This window comes from Lutjanus erythropterus, chromosome 19, assembly GCF_056507025.1.
Source record: "Lutjanus erythropterus isolate fLutEry1 chromosome 19, fLutEry1.hap2, whole genome shotgun sequence".
NCBI lineage: Eukaryota > Metazoa > Chordata > Actinopteri > Lutjaniformes > Lutjanidae > Lutjanus > Lutjanus erythropterus.
Window position 1 is genome coordinate 33,921,306 of NC_139335.1, and position 21,424 is coordinate 33,942,729.

Genomic DNA, 21,424 nt, shown 5'->3' on the forward strand with positions numbered 1-21,424 from the left:
GCCTCCGAGAAGCAAAAGTGGAAGTCATGTGAACCACAAAACCTCTTAAACAGTTCAGACTGAATATAAAGTGAATTTTAGAGGCAGTGCAATTGTATATAATGTAAAAATGTGTGTTAACACAAATAGATGCAGATTTTCCCTGGTGGGCCAAAGGCAAAGACATGTCCACAAGAGTTACAATTGTTTCTACTTGAGTGAAAGATTGTTTTTTATCCTGAGGCTTTGTGACTCCACTGTATAAAGAGACAGAGCAGATGAAAAGGACAGGGCTGTGGAGAAATGTTACAGAGAGAACTACAGTTCCTTGTTCTAAGTGCCACTTAAACACATCTCATATTTTGGTACATTTGTTATTACATATCACTTATATGGTCACATGTAATTTACATTTTGAGTATTGTACTCTGCTAAGTTTATTTCTAATTATTATGTTCTATTATTCAGTGTAAATTGTTAATATCATTTATTGCTGTAGTCATGTCAGGTGAGCAGGTGATAATACTGTGATGCAGTTTTTGTGCAAGAGTCAAAAAAAAGATATTTGCAAATCAGCAGAGGTTTAGATCATTGTTAGTTTCTGACTGTGTGATTTGAAGATGTACTGGATATATGCAGCATAGGAGTGACATATATTTTTAAGTCAGTAATGAACTGGGCTGGAATGTGAGTTTGATCACCTGCTGTGATGCTGTAATCAATATTCAGTAAACCCTTGTTCAAGTTTACCTGCCTTGATAAATGTGGATATATTGGGTTTTCACAAGGACTTTGATTAAATAGACCATGAGTCAAAACATGATACTCTGCTGATTAAGTGGCCTAGGAATTTTGAACAGGGTAAAATGGCCTCTAGACTCGTAGACTGTTACATACGTGAGAAGCTAAGCTGTCACACCAACACCGCACAGGCACTTAGTGTATGTGGTATGTACACTCAGCTCAGTGTCATGGCAACATGGAGGACAGACTGGATGGGTTGTTGAAAACAGAAAGTTCACACAGGAGGCTAGAGTTTGGTTCAAATGTGAGACCAATAGTAAATCTTGATTGTTTTAACCTTCCAGAGCAGTCACTCCCAAAGTCTGGGTCGTGACCCATAGGTGGGTCTTAGGAGATTATGTTTTGGGTCACTGATGAAAAAGACTAAAGAAAAACTAAAACTTTAGAAGAAATTCTACAAATGTATAATATATGTCTGAAGTACACCCTTTATCTTAGGAAATCTGCATGGTAATACTGATCTGATTAGTTGAAGTTAGTCTGTGTTAGAGATGATAAACAGATGGTTCATCTAATCACCTGCCAAGTGTTTTTGAAAGTGTTTGCCCTTTTCCAGACAGTTTGTAAGGATGACTTCCCACATGGTTTTATGTAACAAACCCTCTGTAGTGTTAGGTTAAACCAAGTAGTTTTGGCACCTAAATCTACCAAAGACCCTTTATTTTGAAAGTGTACCCAGACGTTGCATTATTTATTATTATAAACGGCAGTAGATACTATACACAGAGGCACTGCAGGGGGGTGCAGATGACTGGGGGTGAGAGTGAAACAAAGTTGAATGAATATGATTTATGAAGGGAAATGAACAAACAAGAGTTTGCTGATACTACCAGGCTGACCTTTATTTCATTGAATTGAATCCATTTCTATCAGTTGCTTCACTGATTCTGAATGATTGATAAAAACTGTGGGGCGAAAGGAGCACAAACTTTTTTCAACTTTCGAAATGCGGGCATACCAGAAAAAAAAACAAACTTTGGAACCACTGCTATGCTAATAGTTTGGAAGTTGTGCTATATTGAGTGTTAGAAAAAAAAAATCACATACACAAATATAAAAACATATATATAAAATTTGGACTATTTGACAAGCTGCCATAAGACTGTTCTGGTACACTGCTAACAAGCTTCAACTAGCAAATAAACAGACTATAAAAAACAGTCCAATGATCAAAAGTGACACAATGTGACTGTTGGAGCAGCAGCTGCCACAGAGCACCATGCAGGGGCCTCCAGCTCTGAGGTTCAGCTCAAGAGCAGAGTACAGTAGCACAGAAAAGATTTCTCACACATCTAAATCCCCCCTTCTCTCCTTCAATAATACACTATTACTCCCATGTTCAGTGTGTGTGTGTGTGTGTGTGTGTGTGTGTGTGTGTGCATGTAGAGCCTAAAGGCAGCTGCAGTAGCAGAGAGGTCAGAGCATCTCTCTGCAGGTAACTCCCACTCTTACAGCCCACAGACTCTCTCTCTCTCTCTCTCTCTCTCTCTCTCTCTCTCTCTCTCTCTCTCTCTCCCTCTCTCTCTCTCACACACACACACACACACACACACACACACACACACACACACACACACACACACACACACATTCAGCCCACACACTGCTTGTGTCTATTGTCTGTTTCTCTGCTCATCCTCTGTATCTCCCTCTCAATTTTCAACTCAATTCACTCAGCTTATTGACTTTTTTCTGCAGGAGCGCACATCAGCGCACGTCCACACACATACACACACGCACACACGCATGCATGCACACACACACACACACACACACACACACACACACACACACACACACACACACACAGTACCAGCCAAGGGCAGATCAGAACAGGGCCATATGTCTTCATCACATGGTTGTTTCATTTATTAATGGACTAGGAGTCCGCGTTACCCACAATCCCCTACGATTAAACACAAAACCCAGTGGACTGCCTCATCATCACAGTGTGTGCAGTTATGGCGACCATGTTGACCACATAGCAATGTAGTTATGCAGCTATCAGTGTTGCATTTCATTTATTATATTTGTTAATTATTCATTATTTTATTTTTTTATGTATATTTTTTTGAACATTAAGAAATCCAAGAATGAAAATACAACATGAAAGTAAATACATTATTAAACACGAAGAATGAAACAATTTGCCAAATGTTTCTGGGATCACAGAATGATCTTGAAAGGTGCTGTAGATGCAAGAAACAGAGAACTAAGAGTTTAGCTGGCATTAGTCTGGCACTGGGATTTTTTCCTTCAATCTATGGTTGTGGACAGAATTTTTCTACCTTCACCATGTTATCTGTAATCAAGTAGGTTTTTTGGGTACTGGTACTTTTAAGAGTAGATTTTCAAGTTTGTACTTTCACTCATACTTAAGTATGCATTACACTATGTAATCTACTTACCTTACGTTACTTTTACAATCATAATTGAGTACAATTAATATCCAAACCTTTAATGTGTATTTCAGCAGCCAATCAGGTGATCTGATCACAGACCAATGACAACAGTGACATGGAAACAGAACAAAACACTGCAGCAGCACAGATTTGGAGTAAGATTTGGACTTTGTAATGAAAGAACTATCCAATTGCATCATGGGAAAAGTTGGAGCATGGCCCTAAGGAACTGAAAGTCAGGACACCTCAGCTTCTGCTGCTTCATTCAGTAAACCCTTACACATCCTGTTCAAAGTGAAACTCACACAGGTAGGACAGGACACTGCTGAGTTACACGTTCACTGCTGCTTGTGATTGTGCTATTTCAGATATTTGTCAGTTGGGTCTAAACAGAGAGAGACGAGCAAGCAAACTCTCTCTCTCGCTCTCTCTCTCTCTCTCTCTCTCTCTCCCTCTCTCTCTCTCACACACACACACCAGATACATGTACACAGACACACAGACAGATCATCACACAACTTCATTGTTGCAGAAGAAACAATATCCTGTATATCCAGGAACACATTAAAAGCTTGATGTTATAAATTCATGAGGTCATCAAGCTGTGTGTGATTCGAAAAGAACAGAGAAGTAGAATCGTATGTTGACCAGCGTGGTCGTCACATTAGACACCGGTGCTTTTGTGTTACATATTGCCTCTTTGCATCCACAACACCAGCATGCTGTCTGAAATCACACACTGGGGCAGCTTTATAGTGACACTGTTTGGTTCAGTGTAATAAAGCGACACCGGTGTAATAAAGCGACACCGGTGTAATGACAAGCCTTTGTTGCAGCAGTATTGCGCAATCTGTGTAAAAGGACTTGTGACTTGTGAGTCCCTGAAGCTTACAGAAGTGTAAAATTAATTACTGGGATGCACTTTAAATAATTGCTGCTCTATCTACATACTTAATTTTGGCTGCTGAATTAATAATTTGTGTGCAAAAATAAACAGAACATATGTTATGGTTATGTCATGAAACATAATGATGCAAAGCAACACCAGAGCAAACTGTATTCAACCCAAGAGGATCATTTAGATTAAAGCCTCAATATGCTTCAAACAAACTGCACATAAAGACAAAATCTATTCCTGAACACTCTGGCTGCATCCCACTGCCTCCACAAAGTCTCTCTCTGTCTTTTGTGTCTTTGTAGCACTCAGCACTCACTCACAGTGTTAGCCCAGCCAGGGGGAAAAACAAATAAAATTATCATCATGTGTGTTATTGGCAAATATAATTTATAATAATACATAAAATATAGAAATCCCATTTGGTACACCCATCTTCCTAACTACCTGCCAGTAAAAACATCATTCATTCCATCACTGGTCTGCTCCTGACATCAAACTGCTCTGTTCCTGAAGGTTTTTCAAAAGGTAAATCCCTGACAAGCAGACCAACATCCCACAGTTTACATCATACACGTAATACAATTTTTTTTCTTGCGGTAAATCACCAAGCACTAGCACATCTCATTTCCTGATCTAATTATCCCGTAAATTTATGTTGTTTGTTAGATTTTGTTACTGTTACACCCAACATCGCCATTTAAGTATTAGTATTAAAGTTAAGAAAAAGTAAACTTATTTTGTGCTGTTTTTCTTTAATAGCTTGCAAAAAAAAAATTGTAAGCTTTGATAAACTGCCATTAGAATTATGAACACGTACAGATGCAGCCAAATTTAGCTGAAACGTGGACTACAAGTCTGACAGTGTTCCATCTTAAAGGGACAGCTTACCAAAAAATGAAAATTCAGTCATTATCTACTCACCTTCATGCCGATTGAGGCTCAGGTTTATTTTGTTAGTCCACAAAGTACCGTTGGAGATTCACAGGAAAACAGCGCTGCAGAATCTCCCAAACAGTGGAAGTGAGTGACCAGTTTTCATGTGAAACTCCACTTTTGGGTGAAGTATCCCTTTAAGAAGGCACTACAGAAAGATGGTTCATGGTTGTAATAATTCAATGCTCATGAGTACACACTGCCCTAATATTCCCAGGATTCTCAAAACCATGGCCACCACCAGCCAATCAGCATTCAGATCGTCTCCCAAAAGCTCTATGACATCATCGCCAAAAACAGTGAAGAACACAATCTTTTATACCTTTATGAGAAACAGAAACATATTGTTTCACATCAGGAATGAAAGAAAGAAGCTTAATTATGATACAAGCCAAGCAAACATGAGAAACACAGAGAGAGAGAGACAGTCCTTGAGGAGATGGCACCATATCTATGAGCACAGCTGAGGGCAAACTCAGTGTGTGTGTGTGTGTGTGTGTGTGTGTGTGTGTGTGTGTGTAGGTCTATGGGGGGCACACACACGATGGGCAGTCAGCTAGAAAGCAGAGAGAGACAAAGGGAGAAGAAGACTTCAAATGAAGGCAACAGAGACACAGAGATGAGAGGACATTAAGAATAAGTGAGGAGGACATGGAGAGAGACAGAGTCCAAGAACAGGGAGAGAAAATAGAGAAAGGGTGAGGGAGGTGAAGAATAAGAAAATGAGGTCTTGAAGAGAACTTTCTGTGCTACTAGTCATATAAAAAAAACACACATGTGACTATGAGGACACTGACCTCAGCGTTGCAAATCCTTCGCAAACATTTGTGTTGAAACTAGGGCAGGTCAAGATGACCACATTATTGCATGTGATGCCATGCATTTGAGCTCCTTTCCATCATCTCTGCAAAATTTGATTTTGAAGGGTCAGATTCATATTACTCCACTGTGCAGTGGGTTTGGGACCAGCACATTTATTTATTATACAACTTGCTGTCAATGCTGGGACACAACAAGGCAGGAACACAGCCGCTGATTGGTTTGCAAGTCAAGAACAAAGCCTCCGCATCGTGGAATTGCCAGTGGACAGCTAACAAAATGCTGACAACAACAACCTTTCAACACAGAAAAGTAGAGGGCTGCACAATTAATCACCATATTATTGAAATTTCAATATAGTTTAATTAACCTGACACACCAAATGGTTTATTACACAGAACCATCTGGGAAGTCACCCTTAAAAACTGAAAAAGGCAGGTACTTTCAAAAACCCCTTGGCCATCTGCCTGTCTGTCTAACATGGGCTAACTCCAACCAATCAGATTAAACTCTGGCTGAAGCCAGTCAGGAGAAGAGTGAAAACATCTTCTCCTTGGAGAAAAGCCGGTCATTCTTTGGTCTTCTTTCAATGAAGAAAGTCTCTCCAGTTCTGATATAACTGATGCTATCACAGTATCTATGCTAACCTCTTCAGGAGCTGCCATTATTTGTTCAAGACGAGACATTTCCATGGACGCTTCTCGCTGTCGTCACACCCAAAACTACGCCTGTAGCTGCCAGTAGTCCCTCCTAGGATTCTGATTGGTTGTACCACTTTTTGTGCGGATACAAACAGATAACTTTAAGCTGGGCAAGATGGATTCTCATGTGATCTTGTGAATCCAGAGTAAAAGTGTAATATGCAAATCACAAAATGCTGCAATTTTTGATGAAGGAAAAAAGTGTGAAAAAATGAAAGTACTGCAAGGCTGCAGAGATGCCCTGGCCTAAAAATCTTGTTCTTCAGTTCTCCAGGAGAAAAAATGTTTGTTTGGACAGATTGGATTCAGATTTGATTTACTCTAGACCACACATCATGGTATAAAGTACAGACATAAAACAAAGCAACAATACATGGGTAAATTACCAAAATAGATCCAGACCACAAACAAGGTCATTTATACAGAGGCAGGACATTGCTCAAAAAGGCCCCTAATTTGCTTACTACCCTGAATTTATCAGTCTGCAGTAATAATATAACAAAGAGTCAGAGTCTGACATCTATTGGTAGATCACAATCACACTGGATCCCTAGTAAAGGTACAGTGCTGGTGTTAGCATTAGCTTAACGTTTGCCTTTCCTGCTTATCTTACTTTGAGGCTAACCCAGTTCACTTTTCCAGCACAGCAAACAAGAAACAAGGCCTCTGTTGGACTTGAGTAGCTGCAGTATTAACTGACCCACTGTAACATGTACTGTACATTTACTACCAGACTGACGAAGACAATATCTCAAGAATGCTCAAGGGGAATTTCTTCAAACTTGATTTAAGTGTCCACTTGGAATCAGAGATGAAATGATTTTCATGGTAAAAGGTCAAAGGTCAAGGTCACTGCAACCTCACTAAAAAAAAAATTCAAGAATTCATATGCTGACAAAATTAAACCAATATCTAATAGGATAAAATGATGATGTGATGACATTTTTTAAGCCAAAAGGTCAAAGGTCATGTTCAGTCCACTGTCCTCCTCTCTAAAAATAGTCTTTATGGGAAGACAGCATGTTTCTACCTGGAATCATCTTAAATTTTGCAAAAAATTTAATTAATACATTTTATTAAATTCCTTCTAAATTACAGGTCAGTGTAGTGGTAAGTTCCATATTAAATTACTTCCAAGTCTTCACTACAGACATTATATGTATCTGGACAGACACGGATGTAAACTGTAACTTGACTGGTTGGTGGCAGTGGTGGACAAAGTACTTAACCCCAGTTCTTGAGTCAAAGTATAGATACTTTATATAGGTACATTTTCTAATATCAATGCATTTACAGAACCTTGTAGCTCTCTGAAGCCACCTAATAACATACAGACTTGCTTGTAGAACCACTCTGCTACACAAAGCCTATAGAAACACCTATAAAAACTTCAGCATAGAAATATAATCAAAAACAAAAAGGACAGCTGTTGTCATTTTCTGATGTAACTGTATTAAAATCACCACATAAAATTAGATTGAAGTTAACTGTAAGGAGTTCTCCAAGTCTGTTAAATAACTGAGATTTCTTTCTGTCTTCAGGGGCAGTATATATACATGAATTATGTTGTATTCTTCACCTCGATGAAAACAATCCAACTTTAAAAGCTACCTGGAATTATTTCACTTTTTCTAATTATAATAATATCTTGAGATTTAATTTTATATTTCTCCTGCCATCACCATTACCTTGCTTGTTACAGAGCACACCTGGGTGACATATTTCTGCTTTTACATCAATCCTAGTTGAGAGCAGGTACTGTGATTGGTTTCCTTCTGTGAGGAACACAGTGTGTGGTCATTTGCATTTTAGAAAAGAAAAAACACCAACAGCTGACTTCAAAGCTATGCTTAGACTAAAAGTTACAAGTAACAACAACCTTCCTAGAAATGTAGTGGAGTCAATGGTACAATATTTGTCTTAGAAATGTAGTGGAGTTAAAGTTTCCAAAAAACAATCACTCAAGTACAAATACTCAAAAAATGTACTTAAGTACAGTACTCAAGTAAATATACTTTGTTACTGTCCACCACTGGTTTGTGGAAACAAACAACTGTTCAGCAGTAATTCTTTTATTTATTTATTTTTTTTTAAGATTATTTTTTGGGCTTTTGCCTTTATGTTGATAGGGACAGCTGAAGATATGACAGGAAAGGAGGCAGAGAGGGGGAATGACATGCAGCAAATGGGTCACAGGCGGGAATCGACCAGCGACCGCTGCAGAGGACCAACAGCCTCAGTACATGGGGTAAACACTCTACCAACTGAGCTATGGGAGCATCCCTTGTAATTCTATTTTTTGACTGCTCTGTTTTATACAACCATTGACAGCTGACTTCTCACTCTTCAGTGATCAACAACTGCTTCAGTTTGAAATCATTTCAGTTCAGAACATATGTGATGTCATGTTAATGGTGGCAAAACTTAAAGGAGAACTATTATGCTTTTCCTCTTTTCTGACCTATAAATGTTGTCACAATGTCGGATACTTGTGTTAAACGATTCCAAAGCATCAAATAATGAGGTTCATGCATTTGAAAGTGAGCCTTGCAAGCTGTTTTGGAGGCTCTGCACGCTGTGTTTTACTGTCTTTTTTTAACGATGTAGTCCCATTGACGTTAATGCGTGCCAGACTTACTTATATGGTTATACCCAGGCATATGCTCTAGGCCTACCCGCTACCCGCTCTGCTTCGGAAGTTATATCGCTGTGCGCTGCTCTGCTGTCTACAACGATTTCAGTGTTAGTATGTTGAGCAATGGCTCCCAGAAAATGGACAGAGTTGCTTTTTCCTGGCCAGCAAAAGAAAAACACCTCCATGTTTGACTGTCTACAGCACCTCACATGGGATTGTTTTGTCAACACGGGCCAGTAGGAAGCTGGATTAGCTGGTAAACTGCTGCTGTAACTGGATTAATAACTGTACAGATACTTTAGTTGTAGTAGTACCTGACATTTTCCATACAAGACAGAACAATTCAAATTTGCTACGTTACTTTTGGTACTTCTCTACACAGATGTTTTGAAGTAGTAGAAGTTTTCAGTGTTTGAAGTAACCTCTGTTCTTGAGGAACTTCAGGCTGTCCAGTCTCTACCTCCAGATCGGATTCGGGATCCAACACATACGGCTGTATTTCAAAATTTGACATTTTCAAAAGAGAAATTAAGTTTCATAAAGTTTGCTGTATATTCCCATATCGGCAAAATGAGGAGATGGGGCTTGGCAGCGCTCGGCAGCCCTTCGGAAGTCCTCGGGAGTGTGACCAATCACAGTGGAGTGGGCTCGGCGGGAGGCATACATGGAGCAGGGCCGGGGGGTGGAGTAAATTACACAGACCGTTTTTGCGGGATGCAGAAAATACAAGGAAGTGATGCAGCCAGAGGCACAGCGTCCTGAAGATCTACAAAGCTTTCTGTGCGGGCAATCGTGTGTAGCAGCTCTATAGGAGTCCAAAAATCAAATACAAAGGCCCAAAAATGAGTATAATAGGTCCTCTTTAACAAATCTCTGCTGGTTGCATCTGACAGTTGTGGCAGTATTGCAGTAGGTGCTTGACCATCTGTTGCCTGACAGGGATCAGCACTCTACTGAGTGACCTTTCTTAGTATTCTTTGTTTCCACACAGCTCCAGCCTGCCCATACCATCCACCCTCCTCCATCCCAGCCATTACTCTCTGACAGTAAAATCAATAAATCTTCTTAACCTAACCTTGCCTCTGCGTCTGTGTCCAGCCCCATACTGTGTCCACCCCAACATTTACCTACTTGCGCTGCTGTTAAAGTACTTTCTTTAGACTTAACATTCTTCTATCCACGTTATGACTTTTTCTGATTTTGTAGGAATTGCTTACAAACATAATTTTGAACTTATGACATCTGTGACTGGTACTGACAGGACTTTATACACAGCACTATCATCTCAAATTCTAAATGTCTATTTGACATTCAATTATTTGTTTTATATTAATTAATCCTTAAGTTCCCTCACTTATCCCAGTTCTTGCTTTGTAGGCCATTGTGCAGTCTTCTTGTATAAAAAAAAAAAAAAAAGGTGTCTGTTTACACCCAGACAAGTCTACCCAGAAAGAGTGTCAGTCTGAGAGAAGTGATCCACTTCTGTTTCAATCAGGCCTGGGCAATATAGCTGAAATCATTACAGGCAAGTCTGATATCTGACCCACAGAGACGTCATGTCACTTTGAGAGCAGGTAACACAGAGCATCACTGTTCCTCCACACTAATCCAAACCACAGCACTCTTCATATGAAACAGAGCAGCAGATCATCTTACTGCAGAAATGCATTTTAAACAGTTTTGAAGTTTGTTCACAGATTCTCATTTAGGCTACAGGATCTCATTTACACATGAGACTCATAATAAGATGTTAACACCACTGTAATGTCTCCTTCTCTCTGTCTGTCCTGTAACTGCATTTAATAAAACTATCAATTAGTTCTTTTGCAACTAATTGTACCCTACAAATATAGCTTTAATTGAATCAAAATGTAAAGATTCACACATTGCATCATATTATATCGTATCGTGACAGAGCTGAATCGATCGTACAGAATCGTTGGCTATTTAAAAATTTGTATGTATTGCAATGTTGAACATGTATCAAGATGCATATCAAATCCGTCTCATTCACACTTACTGGCTATAATGACTAAGTGGGTAAAGGCAAACAATAGAACAGCTACAACAGTCAGAATGTAAGTTCAGAAAAGTACAGCACTTTATTGTGATGCAGCCTTAACAAACAGGAAAAGACAACTTATGACATATTACAATATAAAAATGACCACAATCTATCATGATCCATCTATCCAGTCTCATATCATGATAACAATATAATATTGATACATTGCCCAGCCCTAATTTTAATCAAAACAGCTCTCTACAGAGGCCTCATAAGGGCTCACATATAAATCACACAATACAGGTGTAAATATGACCTGAATTCAATTTCTATGCTTTGAGTCTATTTTATTCTATTTTATGTGCGTAACCACACTACCTGTGTGTGGGTCTCGGAGCTCTGCCAAAACACAGCTGACCTACAGTCAATACTGTGCCTGAATGCATCCTGTAACAGAAGGAGCACTGAAGCTGCTGCTGCTCTCCTTATACAGGCTGTGTTGACACTGTTACTCACAAAACTCACTGTGTGTATCTTTGAGCTCTAACAAATAAATATTATTTACATCCATTTTACTTGCTAGCAGTCCTCTTCTTCCCTGTCGCCTGAGCAGCACGGTGGCACAGTGGTTAGCACTGCCACCTCACAGCAAGAAGGCTGTCAGTTTGAATCAGAAAGAGGCTTTCTGGGTGGAGTTTGCATGCTCTCCCCATGCTCATGTGGGTTTGCTCCAGTTTTCCCCACCATCCTCTAAGCACAGGCTTAGAACTGGAGCTGGTCCCCGGGTGCTGCTCAGCAGCTGCCCACTGCTCCTGATATTAGGACGGCTTCAATGCAGACACTCAATGTCACTGTACACTAAATCTGGGTGATATCTGAAAGACCTATCATGATAGTGAACTTTGATATCAGTCGATATCAATAAGTATTGATCACATAGGTCATGACTGCAAACACGTTGTCTAGTGGCCAAGGTGATAAAGACAGTTTGCTGTGTTATTGCTGGGAAATATTGACAAAATCACATATCACAATATTTTTGACCAGATACAATAATATAACGATATCAATATTGTAACAATATTGTAGGTATGACTATTGATGCAGTCACAAAATATTAAGACTAGGGTTACAAATTTTGTGCATTTTCCTTAACCGACAGTTGAAAATAGTAACAATCAATCAATTAATCACTAATAATCAATCATCAATCATTGATAATTAATAAGACACACAACACACTTTTTTTCTCTTCTTTCTCCTTTTCATTATTATTCATTATAAATTTCATTAATCAACAAATGCCTTTGCTAGACAAAACAATGTCAGATTAGGTGCAATTACTGCCATTTCTAGACTTCCAGCATATAACAGAACAGCTAGAACAGTCTGTAAGTTCAGAACATTTCATCACTTTGCTTAAAAAAACAGAAAAAGAAAACATTTACTCCATAGCATTGTAGCAAATGTTGGAATGTCAGTGCTGCTTACAGATCAGTGCAATAGTGTGAGAATGTGTGTGCATCACCTGCATGTGTGTGTGTGCCCTTATCCACAGACACAAACCAAGTACCATAGTAGTCAACCGGGAACTTTGACTGTGTGAAGTAAAAGGTTTTATCTTCTCACTGAAGACAAGACGAGACTAAACAGAACTTTATTAATCCTGAAGGAAATTCTTGACTGGTGTAAACAAAGCAATCCTGGCTCACCTCCGCCAGAATGGGGATCCAGCAAGATAAAAATACTTCAAACGCGAGAAAAATGACAAAGACCATGCAAAGCTACATCATTCTACTGGGCAATAGCTTCACTTACAACTTAGATTAAAAGAAAACTAGGAAAAAAGATATAGAAAAAAGTAGATAAAAGGGACAATGGATCTCTGCAGTCACAGAACCAGGCATGTGGATCCATTACACAAAACATGAGGAATCATGTGGTATTGTTTCAATAACCACATTTGTGTTGATGCTCTTTTACTGATTGGCATTGCTTTTAATGAACATGATAATAACAGTTGGATAATAACAGTAATCTTTATGTGCATTCTGACGACCAGCACATTCTCAATCATTATGTGTTAAACGTAGCATCTTTGTGAGAAGGCATACACTTCAAAACTATGAGGAAATTAGATGAGACTTTATTGGGGCTTTTCCACTGGTGCAGAGTCAAACTGTGCTGTGCTGGTTTGCATTTCCATCACCCCTTTTATCATGCCGAGCCACAACCTAGATCAGGGGTATTCAATTAAAATTCAAAGAGGTCCACTTAGAGAAAATTTCATAAAGCAAAGGTCCTGAACATCATAATGTCTAACTTTCTCGAGTGGGCCGAACCAGTAAAATTTAAGTATAATCTATTGATTATTCTGCCGATTAAGTGAGTAATCAGATAAGAAATATTGTTCTGCATTTTTTTCTATTACATTACTTTTGCTTTATTTAAGAACAATGGTAATATACAAAAGAAAAGATAAGACAGGTCTATTAAATGAACAACTATAAATTGCTAAAGTAAAAATACTCAGCAAAGTAACTTTACTTTTAATGTAGATTTACTTTTACTGTTTTCACTTTACTTTTTTTTTTCAAGTACAAAGGTAAAAGTAAAGGTAGTAATGTCTGCAGAAACCACAAACAGAAGAGTGAACTAACTCTTTTAACTGAAACAGTCACCAGAATGTTTTGTTCACATGTTAAAATCACAACATTTTTCTTCTGGAGCAGGACAGACGCTCCCAGACCCCCAGAGGACAGGGGACAGAGGACAGGGGACTGGTTTACCAACATGCCACCTTTTTCTCCTCTTATGAGTTTGCACGTCTGTATTTAGTAATAAAAAAAAATAGCAATAAGAATACCATTAAAGTACAACAACAGCAATAAAAATGTTGATTTTTAAAAAAAATTTAAATTGTAATTAAGTAAAAACACTAATACCACAATGTAAAAATACCTAAGTAAAGAATGTGAGTATTTTTCCATCACAGCAGGTCAGTGATCAGTGTTTCAGTGACTCTCTGTGGATCAGTGAATAGTGTTTTATTTATGGCGGCCGCCACATTAAAAACATCGACACCATGACATGATTTTCTATTTTTGGAGCTCTGCACCTTTTTCGGTCGTGTCTAGACGGTAACGCTTGGGGCCAAAGCGAGTCCGACCTGCCTCCAAGCCTGCTGCAGTGACGTCCCACAGGCCAACCTGTGATGAGCCTCCTTTTGCCTCCTCAAACAAGCGAGGGTTGTGATACTCAGCTCATATGTGCAGGACAGCAGAGAGAACAATGTTTTTAAAAGTGTCTTTACATTCAGCTCTCAATACTTTTGTAGCTTCCAACTGAATCTCTGCTCAATCTCAAATATAGTTTCTCTATTCTGTTGCTATTTGTACTTTCAGGTATCTGCTTTATTCTACTGTTTCATATTTGCTTTTAGCTGTGTATGGAAAAGTGCACCTGCATCTGTTCACCTGTAGCATCATTCCAGAGGCACCCCTCCATCCAGCATTATGTTCTAATGTGCCATTTGAAAGGAGGTGACAGTTTGAAGACTGCTTTTTAGTGTTCATTGACCACTACCAAAATGGAGTTGACTAGTTGATAAGTTGTATAAGATATATCACATATTTTTTCATAAAAAATACTAATACAACCACTGAAGGGTTAATTAATGTAGGCAGGACCAATCTGGGTATAGGTGAAATAGCCAGTCATAGAGTACTTGACTGACTAAAAATATCTACAGCTTCTACAAGCTCGTAAAGATACCTTACAACTCATTCCACGGACATTTGGCATTAATTTGAATTCTAATTAACAGGAAATGGGCGTGCAAAAACAGTTATTCTGACCCAGAATAAAAATTTCAAAGAAGGACACTGCAACATTTATGTCAGAGAAAAGTATTTCAACTTAGCATGTTTCCTTGATCTCTGATGACACATTGTGGTCATTTTCTGATTTAGTACAATAAATATATTACAGATTTCTCCTTTAAGGGATGATTAAATGCTTTCAGTTGTCTCCTTAATGAAGGACCAAACCTTCATCACTCTGAGAATGTTAGGACAATTGAGACAGCCTTATTTCACTTGTATTTGCAGTCGGGTCTTGGGTACTCACTGTACACTGTTGCAGGTCTTCCACTGCCCTCTCCTCCCACACATGTACACACAAATACCAACTTAAAACATGCTCTCCAAACCCCTTTATCTCCCTCTACCTTCTGCAACAAATGATACCGCTGTTACAGCCAACTACACGTAAAACAAGCTCTCTGCTACTCCTGGCTCTTTTGGACTTTCTCCAAGCTGCTGTATTGGAGAATGATTGAGCAGACCACCCACCTCCAGCTAGTTTTAGTTTTTCAGATGGAGAGGGAAGCGTGGTGAGGACAAAATGACAGGTAAGGCAAAGTGTGATTCAGTCAGCCTCTTTGAAACCAAGAGTAATGCAGATGCAGCCAACAAGTCTGCAGTTCAGTTATGCAAATATGATTCTTTTAAATATCTGACAGAGAGTACAGAAAAACTCTGAGGTTTTTAAAAAATCAGTCATGTGCTCGTATTAAAACATGGCACTTAGAAATTGGACAGTTCTTGCTCTTATAGTTTGCAGTTGGCTCACAAACTTTCCATTACTATCTTGCACATATTAAGGTCGCTTGAAAATCGTATAGTTCATCAATCAACTAATAAGATAGTAAGTGAGATGGGTAAATTAATCGTAATGTTAACATGTGACTCCTGGCCCAAACAGTTTTACTAGCTACTAGTGTTCTACAAGGGCTTAAACTAGGGGTGTCCCAATCCGATATTGATATCGGATATCGGTCCGATATCAGCCAAAAAACGAGTATCGGATTTTATCGGACTACATCTAAAATCTCTGATATAAGCGCTCAGACAAGCAGTCCTTTTTCCATAGGTGACTCTGGTTGCTGACTATTGTTCTCTGTTTGAGTAACATCACTTGATCAAGCCTTTTCTAACATTTCACACTACAAAATAAGTAATAAAAGTATGTATGATTTGTGCTGATATCGTATCGGATCGATATCGGTATTGGCCAGTACTCAAGGCTGCAATATCGGTATCATATCGGAAGTGAAAAAGTTGTATCGGGACATCCCTAGCTTAAACCGACAAACCCAAAGCCTGACCAATTCTCAGACCTGAACTCAACCCGAAACTCAAAGCTGCTGTTTATGTTTTGCTCAGTTTTAATGCTATTTTATGATTGACATTGAAGAGAGCAAAAAGCCCCTTTTATGGAGTGAAAATAGTCACACAACAGCTTTTCATCCATTTACACCTGGCCCCCTCCAGTGTTCTATGTGGTATAACTACCGATTTTATCCACCTCTCTGGTTGGTGTGCAGACAGTGATATAAGTGTATTATTTTTTTTAGGTGGCAAAAATACATTTTTCTGCTGACCCTTCCCACAGCAGTTTCTTAATTAGCTTCCTACACCCAGTACTCCTGCTGCTTCTCCAATCTGCCAACCATCATCTGCTATAGGCAACACACTGACTATGGATAAGCACTTCATACAGCCATGTTCCAAATAATCTAAATATCCCTTTGATTGTAGAAATTGCCCTTTGACAGTAAAAGCAAAGTTAAAACAGGATTTTGAATGAGCTAGTTAGCTAGACAGCTAGCTATAATGTGACGTGAAACACACAGTCAGTCATGGGTCAGATGAAATGTTCAGTTGTGGGTCAGAAACAGTTCAGAACCTGAAGAACTGCTTAAGGAGATGTGGACCTGCAACATGGCTGTCACTGGGGACATGGGTGAGGAATATCAGCTGGATAGTGGAACATTTAAGAATTCTTTTAAATCAAACAATCTGACCTCATCCAACACACACACGCGCGCGCACGCTTTATGAGGGGCATGGTCAGCTGAATCGATTGGATCTTGTACAGCTGTTAGAGAATGTCTGAAACATCAGTGACAAACAAAGCCCATTAATTGACTTTTGTGTGTGTGTGTGTGTGTGTGTGTGTGTGTGTGTGTGTGTGCGTGCACGAACGCACCCTGTTCACCACTGCATAGGCAGTATGGCTGGGAGGTCACTGCACAAAGTCATCTCTCCTCTGACTCCAGCTAATCACACTGAACACTGATGTGGACAGACAGAGAGGACACACAGCGGGTCACTGATAGAGCCAGTGACAGGAGGCACAAAGCAGATGGGGATAAAGAAAAGAGTATTTGGGGTCTTCTGTCCATGTGTCCAAGCTGATGCTCTTTTTAATTAAAATCTTATCTGAATCAGTCTCATACTGTGCCATTTGTTTATTCCATATTTAGTTTATAAATTCTTTTTTTTTTTTTAGGATTTCTGAACCAATTTTTTGGATTACTGAATTGATTTCTAAAAGAACTAGCACTTTGTCCTTTAGCTCAATGCTAATATATAATGGGAACAGACAAACAGATATACAGCCCATTTCACTTTACATGTTTAATATACAAACAAAGAATGTTATTTTAAAGGCTCTTTGTATTGTGTGGAGTTTTCAGGGACTCTATTCAGTTTGACCTGACATCTTATTATGTTATATTATATTTACTTTATTATCATTTTTATGTATTATTTTTAACAACTAAATGTAGCATTAGAAGTAAATACTGATTTACTGCTTTTAAATGCAGTAAAGCAGTGATGTTGCTGAAATAAAACTCAAAGGCTGACTGACGTGATGTGTGATGTTTTCAGAAATATTTCATAAATTTTTAGGTAAAATTTTGGGTGTGTTACCTTAAGGCAACACCATACCATAATAGTAAGCAATGAAAAAAGTTTTAGTTTCCTGCTGTGTGTTTTTCCTGACAGACAGGATGTTGCAACCATTTGTTGTGTTGCTGCCACAAGTTAAAAAAAATGTTATTGATGCATGTTACATCTTATCTTATATTGTTTGAACAGTGTCTCAACCTAAATACATAATACCAAAAATATCATGTTGGAAATCCATAATGTTACAGTGTTCTTCAAGGTAACAGTTACATTTTGATTGTTTTCTCAATTACTTAATTACCAAATAAAGTACATTAAACGATTGAAAATTAAACTTTACTCATCTCTCAATGTGAATAACTTTTTTCCAGATTGGAGAATGACAGAAAAAGACATTTTGGAGAGAGATGATGGAGGAAGGCAGAAAAAAAAAGGATTCAACATGACCTCCAGAGAGTCATGTGACAAATTAAATCAGAGCCCTGCCTCTTTTTTAACGTATTGCATTATAATTGAGGCTGTTTTGTGAGTGTAAAGGGCCAGCAATGAGTATATTAGAAGGTTAATAAAAAATATAAAGCAACTAATACATTATAATATCACTGTTAGGGAATGTAAAAAACCAAACAAAAAAAACAATCAAACAAACAAAAAAAATGATATCAAACAATTAATATAGAATGAATACATCAACACACATTTTCTTTGATCCTTCAAATGTGGTTATCAAACACTTCATTGTTCAGGGCATGAACCATTAAAAAAAGACAAAAATATAAATATAAAATATAATGAAGTTTGATATTTGCACAGTTGATTGTTGTCTTGTCATTTCACTGCTGTTGTACTTTGTGCAAATATATGTGTAACAAATAAATATCTTGAATCTTGAAACAGTTAACTTGCACCAGTATTTTAATAATTAAAAATAACTATAAATTCAAAAAACAGAACAAGAACAAAATATATAGACCTACAACTTGAATTAAGTATGAAATAATCAAATGCATATAAAATGCTGCCTCTAAAGCTGAAACAATGAATAAATGACAAATAATAGCAAAGAGTTAAAAAATAAATCATTCATTAATTTAAAGAAATGCACTGCGTTCTTAAAAAAAAAAAAGATTTTCATATCAGTGCATATCAGACATATGCCAATACCAATATAGGCCGATATAACTGTGATAGGTATCAAACTCATAATATCAGTTCGATAATATCAGTACTTTGACTTAAGTAAGATTTTGAATGCAGTACTTTTACTGTGATGTTAGTACTTTTACTTCAGTATAAGATCTGAGTACTTCCACCGCCGCTTCTTCCCTGTGATCTGACTGAAAGCTAATAGGACATGAGACGCTACTGAAACGCATCTGTCGTCCTACAGGACGTGTGTGTCTGTAACGGGGGTTAAAACTGAGCCTCTCAATCTAAGTGACATGACGCAAAATCCCCATTTTTTCCACAGATGTCCACACTCCCAGAAAACCGACGACACCTGAACGCCACACGGACAGTACATCCGCGCTCTATATGAGCCTTGTTAAAACCTTGATACTGAATAAAAACGTATTCTTCACTATATGTCATTGTGAGGATTAAACAGTCAGAGAGAAACTGAAGCTTCGGTACTAAATGTACCAAATATCTTCCAAGAATCTCCCCACAGCGCCGCATAGCGCATCTGTGGGACTGAAGAGTTTCCATCAACCTTATCGAGCCTGGATATATTTTTCCTATGTCACATTCTCTCTGTGATGTTCATGTAGGCGATATTTGTCTAATATTCATCACAGCGTCACCGCTGAGCCTTTTCACCGACAGCATCCACCGCTGCGCAACCAAAACATCCCAGACCGACAAATCCTGGAACATGTTTTCACCGGTAAACGAGGCTTTCAGGCGCACACAGTGGTAGATCACAAACACACACATACACAGACACACACACTGACAAGTTAGAAAGATAAAGACACAAACGACGGCGGGTTACTCACTGTGTCTCTGTAGAGAAGCCATGAAGATGATGGTGTTGATGGCGCTGAGGAGGGTCGACATGACTGGAGTCTGACATCAGCAGTGGATGCAGCCGTGTTTGTGTGTATACCTCCCCCCTCCCCTTTTTGACCATACAACTAGAAGGGGAGGGTGAGAGACTACATTACTATTATTTTCTATTTACTGAACCAGGGTTTGAAATGAGACATTTATAGAGGATATACAGTGGAGGAAATACTGCAAATCTAAGATTTTCATCTACAGTACACATTTTATAAAGCATTTTTCCAGGAAATAAAAAAATGCAGTGGCCTGTGAACTCATTCTAAATGAATTTATTTCTCATTTATAAAGTTTTAAAATGCATATATTATCAATAAAATGTCAAGATAATATACTGTAGTTTAAAATGCTGAAATGACAGTAAAATTTGTCAGCAACATTCATTTATGCATAAATCAACTCTTACCAGAATTTCTTCATAAGGCCTTTTGGTACTTCAGTCGCAATGGTTTGTCATTTCAAAAAATTGGGTCCCCAGGAAAAAAGTTTGGGAAACACTGCAGTGGAAAACTATAGTATACTCTTAATTTATGATATATATTTTTATAAGCATCAACTGCCACAAAGGATAAAGACTCAGGGTTGTAAACGGTTGTGTTGTTGCACCACTCAACCCAAAACTGGTGGAGCAGCAGTGGCAGACTAAGGCTATCCAAGGGGCAGGGGCGAAAAAAATAAAAAGGGCACCAGTGTGTGGAAAGTTGAGATGCACATATGGTAAAACACCTCCACTTCCTGTTCAGACAAGCACAACAACTATTTTGCAGCCTAAATGGCACTGTATTACAATTTGTCCACTGGAAGGCACCCTAGAAGACAGCTTTTCATGTTTGTCCAAAGGAAGACACCCCAGAGACCACTTTTTCTTGTTTTGTCCACTGGATGGCATGATAGAAGACAATTTCACATTTTGTTCCCTGGAAGATATCTTGGAGGACACCTTTCCAAGTTTTGTCCACTAGAAGGGATCATAGAAGACACTTTTTCATGCTTTGTCCATTGGAAGGCACCCTAGAAGACACTATTTCTTGTTTTGTCTGCTGGAAGGGCATCCTAGAGGACATTTTTTCATGTTTTTAGCATGGTTAGGGGTTTTTTGTTGGTTATTTCAGTTTTATTTTGTAGTCCTGGTCCTCAATCATGTGTCTTGACTTTACTCCCTGTTTTTGTCCTTTTCCTGCCCTTTTTGATTACCATTTTTTTCACCTGTCTGATTAGTTCCACTTGTTTCTGATTAGTTGCTTGTCTGTTTAGTCCTTGTGTTTCTCTGTTTCTCTGTTTCAGTGTCAGTTCATCATCCCCGTTGTGTGTCCTCCTGCATACTCCTAATCATGCTTTCACATGTTGAACCTGGTGTTTGTTTCCTTGGACTGTTTTTGTATTTTGCCCTTTGTAGAATCTTTTAGTTTTTTTTTTTTATTCTGGT

General features: G+C 38.4%; 1 protein-coding gene across 1 annotated transcript in view; it reads right to left on the reverse strand.

Moving 5' to 3' along the window:
- Nucleotides 1-20,020, reverse strand: part of LOC146310326 (TANK-binding kinase 1-binding protein 1-like) — a 39,307-nt gene extending 19,287 nt beyond the window's left edge. Inside the window, exon 1 of the mRNA XM_084744997.1 lies at nucleotides 19,935-20,020. The gene's annotated coding sequence lies outside the window, so the exon portion shown is untranslated. The remainder of the gene's footprint in view (nucleotides 1-19,934) is intronic.
- Nucleotides 20,021-21,424: the final 1,404 nt, after the last annotated feature.